At 40.0% G+C, this 10880-nt stretch overlaps 1 pseudogene; it reads right to left on the bottom strand.

Moving 5' to 3' along the window:
- The window catches only part of LOC130586341 (myosin-4-like), a 21903-nt pseudogene that overhangs the window by 8600 nt on the left and 2423 nt on the right, over nt 1-10880 (bottom strand).

Raw genomic sequence — 10880 nt, 5'->3', positions numbered from 1 at the left:
TGTAAATAAAGGAAGTAGATATAAAATTCCTATAATAACTATGTGAGTAACTATAACTGTCTTAAGATGGGACCATTGTTGCTAACTGGGCTCAGCTGCAGAGGTYGTAYCTCCACACAGTCCCRCTGGATKCCCTCAAGGGTAACCAAATCGRCCTTCCGCCCCAGTGCAGGGGTATAGGGCACTCTTTCTCTATCATTTGGTCTCACCACCCACATGGTCGTATTGATGGATGCCRCAYCCATCYGGTGAAACAAGCTCATGGGACTCATGGCATGGCCACCCATGAGACATGAGCTGCCGAGCCCTCTGTCCATGGGGTAGTRTAGCTGGACACCAGKCAGGCAGTTGCTCTGGGAAGTAGCACGGCCTGACTTCCGTGACTCCCCATTTCCTGACCGGGTCAGTGAATGCCTTGCCAGGACCCGCTTGGATGACCTCTGCATTTTGAGGGAAATTTATGTCCTGCAAGCAACTGTATGACAGGGCTGTGACCCTAATCCAGTGGAACCTGCATGCATGCCATTTTTTCCAACAGTGTTGTTGGGGGCAAGCCTAGACCATTGCACAGGCTGCCACCTGGATGCTCCACRCTGGTTACAACCCAGTGGTGTCAAGTGGCAAAGTCTGCTGCCTGGCACTCGACCCCACCTTCCCGTGCATTTGGTACTATGCTCAGGCCTGTTGGAAAGGGCACATGCAATCATGTAATACAGGGCCACGTCACTGGAAGTGCTTGGCTGAATGCCAATCCTTGACCGGAATGTGTCTCCACACCTGTGGGAATTTCTGTTCACCCCGCACTGTGTGGTGCAGGAAGTCATGACAGTCATCCATATTCCAACCCTAAATTTTGGATGAAATTACCGATTTCRACCACGGTGAACAAGCCACTGTTACTTAACTCAGAAAAGATGCATATATCATGTATGCTYGAAAAATAGCACAGGGCTCTTTTCTGGAGTGTGAGTGACAGGTTCTGCCTCATACCTTGTTTTCAGTGGCGTGTTTTTCCTTCTCCACCTTGGCCAGTGTTAGCTCAAGGTCATCAATATCTTTCTTCAGCTCTGAACATTCATCCTCCAGTTTCCTCTTCTTGGCTGTCAGTTCAGCATTGATTTCCTCTTCATCCTCAGCCCTTTCAGTGAGCTCCTTAATTTTAGCTTCCAGCTGGATTTTGGTTTTGATGAGCTGGTCACACCTTTCCTCAGCATCAGCCAAGCCATCAGCTTCCTACAGAATTCATTGAAATAAACCAGATTCCATTAAATTCATTTTTCTTTTTGATTTTCAATCAAGAACACATTGTTCTTAAAGCTGCTTTACTTTGTTGGTAAAACTCAGTAATATAAGATTATCTGATTTAGACTGCCTCCATCTCCTAAAATGAAGGCAAATATCATCACAATGTTTAAAGGCTAACTGGTCATTCAACTTGACCATGAATTTTGAAGGTAGAACTTTTGTCCATTGTTTGTTTTTATAATTATACTTTATTGCATATTGTGGAGTGGAAATAGTAATAGATTTTTGGCAGTGAGGTCTACTGCAGAGACCCATGTAGGCAGATTTTTTAGGAAACMATGTTTTAAAACCTTAATGTTAAACCCTCAAACATTCTTCTTAGAAATTCCTATTCGACTCTTCACTAGAGATTTTCTGAGCAATTAAACTTCTAGCTATGGGAAAAATTTTGTTATAACATCACTGTTTCACAGGCATGTTTCTAGCTCTGGTGGTCAAGCAGAACCGTTTGGAAGGAAGAAAGATGTTTRCCAGGGCAGTTCCAATAACTTTGCTCACAGACATTCTAAGATGTAAGTTACTATGAAGCAGTCTTTATTTTCTGCACATTGCTTCTTCTTTTTCTCTTTGGTTTAGTAAAGAGCAGTCATGTCATCTAAGCAGTATTTTTAAAGCTCAACAAAGTAGCTAGGTTGGGTTTTGTCTCATGCAGATTTAGATATCTGCCTTGACATCAAGTTGCATTTCGTTCRACCAAAAATTTCTTATTTTTGGATTAAGCATATCACACGATAAAAGAATGAGTTTCTTGTTTTTGAAGACGAATAGAATCTGAGGCGACTAGCTCAGATGTACTTTTAGGCTGTAGACATCTAAATGCCATCAGATTAATCCAAATTCTTCTTTGTAAATACACTTTTAAGGACATTATTGTTCCTACATTCTCTTTTCCAGGGGAAAAGGGAAGCAGTTCTCTTTCATCACCGTTTTTCTTGAAGAGGCAGGGACCAGAAATGCCAGAGAAAAATGCAACACTTTCAGCCTTCCTACTCCACCTGAATTCACTTATGATTCTCCAAATAAAATGTGTTAATAGGATTTCCAGACAATCTTAATTGGTCACTTGATAATATATTAATATTGTAAAATATCTGAAGTTCTATAAAGATGTGATAGTGACTCAGAGATCAGCTCTGTTGGTCAGAGCTAATAACGCCAAGRTTGCAGGTTCAATCCTGATACAAACTGTTCGCTTAAGAGCTGGACACGATGATCTTTCTGAGACCCTTCCAACTCAGAGTCTTCTGTGATTCTAATTGCTTCTGTAGTTACTGTGTGGAATTTAAAATTACATACTGTAAACTGTACTATTTGCTGATTGGAAATTGATTATTTGTCTCCTGATTTGAAAGTACAAGGAACCATCTGCAATAGTTAATTGCACATGTATTAATATTTGCAGATTTCAACTTAGCTATTCTGTGTGTTTTTTCTTCCTATTTTATAAAATATATGCATMTTTTGAAAATAATTGCTATTTTAGGATAATATGTCTTTACTGAGACATTTGGGATTATTTTATATAGGATGTTGCAAGTCAAAAACTTTAGCAATGCTCACAGCCTGTACTTGGAGCTGCAGGTCATTTTTCTCCTGCACCAGGGCYACCATTTTCTCCTCCAGTTCCTTCCGCTTTGCCTCAGACTTTGCAAGTTCTTCCTTGGTTTTCTCAAACTCTTCCTTCATGTTGGCCATCTCCTTCTCAGACTCTGCACTCTTCAGCAAGGGCTTGATCTTGAAGAACAGCTTCATCCATGGCCARTGTTTGACATTCATGAATGAACGAACATTGTACTGGATGCAGAAGATGGACTCCCTGAAAGGTAAYAAATATATATATATTTTGGTACATTTTTTTAAATCTATAAAACATATTTAACAGTATCTATGAATATGTATAACATGAAGTCTTATTTATAATGCTTTTTGGTTTTGTATATATGTACAATATATGTATATATAKAGAGTTCTATATATCTCTATGTATAAATATTTATGTGTATTATTAATTATATAGTTCTTAATAATTTTTAGATCACATTTTTAATAAAATATACAAATTTTAGCAGAAAACTTTCTGATGTTATGTAGAGTATCAACCCATATGGACAGTTTTGGAATCCAGGTGTTTGRCTCAACTTTCATGGCCAATGAATAGGAACACTTCTATGAGTTGACTTAGTCACTGTTATGAAATTTATCAAATGGAAGAGGATGCTTCTCTTGCAATAGAAATATACATTTCTCTCTTTTTATTTTAGCAGGCACCTAAAACAATTAGCTTAGACTAGATATTGAGTTTCTGGATGTATATGTAATATAGCCATTTCATGAATTCACCAAAAAATAGTACAAAGTGTTAAAAAAAGTTATTTGTTTCCCTAAATTGGGATTTTATACTGCTTCTTCTATTTTCAGGATATACTTCCATATTGGCAAACTAAATTAATGAAAAATAAATTAGATTTTTTTGTGAAGCAGCTTCTTTTCAGTTTTGTTCATGCCATTAGTATTTCATAAGGATTGGCCCAGCAAGCCAAGTAAATATTTACCTCCTCTCCATCATTTTCTTGAACTCCACCCGCATCAGGTAACCCCTGCACATGGCCTGGGTGCGGGTGATGAGCTGTGCCAGCTTCTCATCYCTCATCTCCTCCAGGAGTCCCAGCAGCCCAGCTTTGAAGAACACCTTGAGAGAGGGAATGTTGTAGCACATCACTGTCAGGYAGAGTAAGGCAGAGGCARACAGTGAATGGGGGTGTTTKTACCTTGGTGTGTCCAAATTTGTACTGGGTGTGGTCCACATCGATTGACCCAAGGAGCTTCTCAGAAGCCTTCTTGCTATCGATGAACTGTCCCTCGGGGATGGCACTGGCATTAAGCACCTTGTATCTGTGGCAGGAAATAGAATATGGAGAAAGTCAGATTCCTGAAAGCTCAATCAAACCTGTACCAACCGATGCAATTGTTAAGATTTTCTAAAGGGGGATCAAGAGTGGAAGATAAGTGACTTACTCTGAACTCTTCCACTGTATGGAAATTATGCTTTCATGAGTAAATATGTTTTTAGGGAAAACTGTGCATTTCCCTTAATCCAAATATTTGTGACATGTAATGGGTACTGRATTCTGTGGGCAATTGCTGACATCTTTCACATGCTATGCTATCTAAATGCCTTTTTTCTAAATGAAAACTTAATGTGCAAGAACAAAATATGTGGTGAGGAGAAGCAAGTCTCAATCCTAAATAGTGGCAGTACATACTATCTGCGTATTTTCCAGCTGATGTAGAACCAAAAGCAAGATACTTTCATTGTATTTGGCTTTCCAACAAATTAGTCTAGAATGTCTTTTAGTCTTTTTCGTGTGTCTCCTGCTGACATGTGAAAGTCATCTTGCTTTGTTCTCCCCATGCCTGAGTCTGAGGTAGGCAACTTAATTTCTGGATAGTTAGTTGAAAAATATTTTATCTCATGCCAGAATATGAATAAAGAACAGGAATCAATAATAGCCCTTTGAAAATGTTCTTTTTCTCAATACTTATAGAAAGAAACTGGGTCACTAACTCGGACAACTGACTTTTGCAGACCTAAAGGTAGGTACAATGAACCTCTCCCGTAACTCCCACAGTACTTAAAACAATTAGGAAATGCAAATTATTCAGCATTTATGGATGTGGTGGAGGATGATGACATGTAATCTGACCTCTGTTTAAAGTCTGCATAGAGGATTCTGCTGGGGAACCCTTTCCTGCAGATCCTGATCCCTTCCAGCACRCCGTTACAGCGCAGCTGATGCAGCACCAGTTCATGCTCCATGGCACCTAACAAATCACAAAACAACATTGTATTTCATTTTACTGCACAGAGAAGATCAGATATATCCCACCTCTGAACTTTAACAACTTACCAGGCGTTTTTGTTTCATTAGGAATAAGGCATCGCACAAAATGGGGATGTGTGCTTCTCAARTTGCTCATCAGCTTGTTTAAATTTTCCTTAAGAGCAAGAACAAAGCCTTGGGTTACAAAATGTCACTTACACAATCTGAATATTAGATCAATCTAAAGCTTTTCTGAACTGAATTTTCTGTTTTTCTTTTCATAATGTGGTAAATTTAGAATGATTTTTCTACCATACCCGGAAGAGAGCTGAGACAGTCTGGAAAGAAGAACCCTTCTTCTTGGCACCCTTCTTGCCACCGCCRCCACTCTCTAAAAAGTAATAAAATRTTTATAAAGAAGTGAACAACAAAAGCACACAGAATCTGAAAAACCTTGTGTGTTCATGTTAAAAATATGGTAAAAAAAATATGATAACAATTTGCAAGCACATACGATAGTTAAAACTACAATAAGAGACTTGAATTTTTCAGATGACAGTAGAAGGAAATCTAGTGGCTTCAAGTGAAATTCAGAAATGCAGTCAGGAAATACAGCATAACATTTTGCGCAGAAAGAACTATGAAGGAACTAAATTAATAGCTAGTAAATACACCAAGTGCATTATTTACATATCCATACATCTAAGGGTATGCATAAATTTAGCAGCATGTTGATATATTTGATTGTATTCCCTGAAGTATTTGGGAATGGCCCATATTGCAGAAATTGGGTTTCTCAGCTAGACTGGGTTAATGCTGTCTCGTTTTAAAACCTATAGATCTATTAAGGGCCCTAGGGAGTTGTAATAGCTTTTATTAGATTGTGTTCCAAAAAGTAGATCAAGTTTTGGGTTTTCAATTTTAGAAATGTAAATATTATTGCAAAGTATTATTACAAGATTTTAATTTATTTTTCTGTAAATAATAATAGAACTGATTTAAAAGAAATCACCTGCTTCTGCCCCTCCAGCAGAGGCAAAGAGTAAGGCCAGTGTTTTCAGGGATGACTTCTGATACAGCCCCACAACAGTTTCATTCAGAGGGTCCTTGTTCTTCTCCAGCCAGCCAGAGATATTGTAGTCCACTGTGCCAGCATAGTGCACCAGGGAGAAGTGAGCCTCAGCCTTGCCTTTSSCWGGYTTGGGYTTCTGGAAGTTGYTGGACTTGCCCAGGTGCTGGTCATAGAGTTTGTTCTTGAAAGAGGTGTCAGTTGCCTTGGGGAACATGCACTCCTCTTCCAGGATGGAGAAGATGCCCATGGGCTGGAAGAAGCAGCAACATGTTAAGAAAGTGTGGAAGGAAGAAAACAGGCAATGTATGTAAGAAAGAGGCTGGAAGATAAAAAATTATACCAAAAAACCCTCCTCAGTATATGTAATCTTATGTTTCTCCAGAAAGGGAGATAGTTAGTGGATATGCCATCAGTTATACAAAAACAACCTCCCCCATAAGATTCAGGATTGTGATGTAAGAAAGGTCTAGCATGTAGAAATTAATGTTGTACATATTAGGCGAAAGTAAAAAGCAAAATGAATGAAARTAGTAGCGCTCAGATATAAGGAAGAGTTTAAACTTTCTATATGCTCTTCCTTCAATATGAGATGGAATATTTCTTAAGAAATATTAAAATAGAGGCTGTTCAGTGTATTTACTTTCAGCATGCATATCTTTGAGTGTGAACTTCAGAGTAGTGACTAAGATTGAAATTTTTGCCCCATAACTCATATATATAATGCAAAAACCTCTCAGGCAGTGAGGTAAGAGACAAATGAAAATGTATATGAAATGCTTGGAATCCAGAAAAAATCCCAGTTTGTGGTCCGGTTAGTGTGGTCTAATTGGAGCATAGAAGATTCTTTTTACATTTTATATCTGAAAAAATATTKAGTATGTGGGGGCCACTAACCTTCTCAATGAGCTCGATGCAGGCAGCCAGGTCCATSCCAAAGTCAATGAACTCCCATTCGATKCCCTCCTTCTTGTACTCCTCCTGCTCCAGCACGAACATGTGGTGGTTGAAGAACTGTTGCAGTTTCTCRTTGGTGAAGTTGATGCACAGCTGCTCCAGGCTGTTGAACTGTAGAATGCAAGACTTACTTACTTTTGAATTTCAGTTCCAGGAACACCTTTCATCTTCCAATAGGCTTTATTCTTAACCTATTAAGGTCTTCATGATTGGAATCTTGAATTTCTAATACTGGAACTGGGCAGATGACTGGCATATTCCATTCTCTAATATATCTAACCTGTTAGACYCTGGCACTATCTCAACGTATTTCTGAGGTCTGAAAAGATTTGCAGAGCTTAGTCCAAATGCAGCTTTTCATTTGTTTGAATTCGTGTACTCTGCCTGTCTATTCCCAAGCATTCAGAGAAAATCTGGTGTCAGCATTAGCAAAATCTTCCTTTGTAAAGGCATATTTTAACTTCTTCAARGTCTCTCTCTGCTATTATTTCTCAGCTCTTCAACAGTTTTCAATGCAATTTTCACTTTGGCATGCAACAACAGGCATATACAAATATCTGCAACCCCATGGGATACTACATGCTATGAGAACCAGAAGGGTACCCTTCCTAGCAGAAAGGCAGGATTATCCAATAAATAAAAATAACYTGTAATTGAAATAAAGCAAACCCCAATCCCAAAATTATTCCAGATTCTTAATGCTTCTTCCAAGAAACCATTATGGAGTTTTTCTCTTACATCAAAGATCTCGAAGCCAGCAATGTCCAGGACACCAATGAAGTACTGCCTGGGCTGCTTCGTATCCAGCTGCTGGTTGATGCGAACAACCATCCACAGGAACATCTTCTCAAACACAGATTTAGCCAGGGCACCCACAGAATTGTATACCTAAGAGAAGGTTACAGGAAAGCTACCATCGGCAGCAAAAGAGGAAGTTCACAATTTTTAATTTAAGTGATTTATTTTCTATTATCACTTGTCTCTTACCTGCTGCACAGTTTGGCCCTTGGTCACATATTCATTCCCCACCTTGACACGGGGGTAGCAGAGGGCCTTGAGCAGGTCTGCTGARTTCAGACCCATCAGGTAGGCAGCCTTGTCAGCAACTAAGGAAACAAGCATAGACCAGAATCAGGTATTACCTCTCCAGTGAAAGTATCTTGCAGTAATTCAGAATTATTTCTGTAGAAGCCACATATACATTGCCATGTCCTTTAAAGTATTGTCGTTTTTCTTGACTTGCTATTTTTTTTCTGATTTAATCTACRTGGTTAATAAAGGTAAATATTATTCCAATACCTTTACAATGAACCTGCAAGCGACTAGACAGACAGAAGGATCAAGGRTCATGAAAATGGCATATCAAACAGTCACAATTTCTGAACAAACAGAATAGGAAAGTGKTTGGTATTGAAGTATACAGTTCTGAAAACCGTAGTCAGTGAAACTCTACTGTCATTGGAGAAGGAGAGGTAGATTAGTGAGCTATAACGCCAAAAGTATGAACAGGATATCTTGTACAACTTTCRTAGTAGGACTATATTGTCCCTAAGGATAAATATCAAACACACTGATTTGTGGACATGAAGTCCTTCCCAACTCTCATTTTATCTACAGCTAGGTTAACAAATACAAACAACACAGTACTGCATATACTCTGTCATCACTTTCCAATTTGCTGCCTTTCCCGTCTCACAGTGAAACTGTTAGCAGTCACTAGTACTATTTACAGAGTTCTTCAATGTGAGAAGGCCAAACCTCATTATATAAGACATATACACRGATGCTACATTTGAGCTGCTTTTATTTTATGTGTTATTTCCAACTAAGCCTTTAAGGAACATTTATAATTAGAAAGMTGAAAMAMGAAAAAAATTCAGTAYTGTAGAGAKWTWTAYAYATATATATATGTACATRCTGTGATTGTATATAGRCTACTCTACTATARCTATATCACTATTCATTAGTACTTGGGAGTTGTTCCTGGTTTGATTTTGTGTCTGGGAAGCTTCCTTCAAGTTAGCAGCAAAACTTCTGTCTGACTCCTACTCCAACAGACAACAGAAGCATTAGGAGTCACTGGACCTAATTTTTTGCAATGTTCAAAATAATCTGYAGGTTCCATTGAGTTGTGTTCCTCCAGAGAAGTCCTCTGCTAGAGCCCAGCTCTATTCTACAATTCAGATACTGGAGAAGGCTAAATGTAGTAGTTTTGCTTAGCCCAGTGTCTTAATAGTGGGGGGAGGGCCACAAAGATGGCTCCTGTGAGAATATTCTGGAAAGTCTTCATCATGTCCACCAAAGCCCTGTCTCCCCACTTGTGCTGTAGAGCCAATGTCTGAAGGTGATGGACAGGTTGCTGGCCAAGCCTGGGCCAATTGGAGATGCTGGCTAGGCCTCTGTGATTTAAGAAGAAGTCAAAACAAAGTATGGGCTCCAGCTGCCATGAACTGGGGTGGAGGGGGAAAGGTGGGGAGATAGCAGAAAATGGAAACACTGAGGTCAGTGGACARSGATRGGGAGGAGGTGMTTTGCAAGCYRTGGTGCTGACCATWCAGGAGAACAAAACATTCCTGAGGTGACTGTGTCCAGTAGGAGGCCCATACAGAGAGACCATGCTGCCAAGACAAACAGCCTGGCCTTGGATGGACTGATCATAGCCTGTGGGGGAAGAGCTGCCCCCCACACCTGGAATGAGTGGATGCCTTGAGGATGCTGTGTTTTGGTGGGAGACCTGAGAGAAAGGCCTTGCTCCTKAGAGTCAGACAGCCTGGCCTTGAAGAACTGCATCCTGTGGGCAGGGACATCTGCCAACAGCAGTGTTGATATACTGTCTGCTCATGTGAGAAACACCAGAGAAGGACCTCTCTTCCTAAGCAATGGCACACCCTGGTGATGAACTGACCAGAACTGACCCTCCCCCAGCCCCAGACCCTGCCCCTGGGCCTGTGGCATGCAGGAAGGAGGYAGAGTGTGTGGTGGGGAAAGAAACAATGTCTTAAGAGTGTATTTTTAGTGCTCATGATCCTCCCTCTGACTCTGTTAGTTTCCTTTTGCATGCAGTAGTTCTGGTAAAAAATTTACCTTGCAACTTAACGTTAAAGCCTGTTTTGAGCTTGGAGCACTCTTTCTCAATTGTTTCTTTATCTGAATTAATGAATTCTTGTGTTAATTAGGTTGTTTTTTTTTGTCTCCTCTGCCTGGCTGTGGTGGAGGGGAGCAGGTGAGTGAAGTGTTTTGGGGGCCTGATATTTGGACAGGATTTAAACAACAAAACTGAGTCAATGACTGTGGCCCTGACATTCTGCCTTTAACTTAGTGAGTGTTCAGTGTGTTCTGTGCTCTGGGATGGATTGATGCTGATACCTTCGGTGCCATCAGGCTCTGCCTGCTCCTCTCGTTGTTTCTGCTTGAACTTCAGGTTCCCGTAGTGCATGACAGCCCCTGTCAGCTTGTAGATGGCTGTTTTCTCATCAGCACTGAARCCCAGGATGTCAATGGCACTCTAACAAAAGAGTYATTAAGGTAAATACCCCAGCTGTTAAAGGTCAGARAAATAAAACCTCAMCTAAGAAACCTTCTGTTACTTACATCCGTGGCCATCAGCTCTTCCTGGTCATTAATGCTGGGAACTGTGATCTCCCCTTGACTCACGTACAGATAGTCATAGGGGTTGGTGGTGATCAGTAACATCTCTGAAAAGAAGGACAAAGCCGATCCAGGTCAGA

This window comes from Malurus melanocephalus, unplaced genomic scaffold (assembly GCF_030028575.1).
Source record: "Malurus melanocephalus ecotype Western Australia unplaced genomic scaffold, MMel_1.1 scaffold_1141, whole genome shotgun sequence".
Lineage (NCBI taxonomy): Eukaryota > Metazoa > Chordata > Aves > Passeriformes > Maluridae > Malurus > Malurus melanocephalus.
The sequence above is the reverse complement of the archived record's forward strand: the minus strand, read 5'-3'. Positions and strand labels throughout refer to the sequence as shown.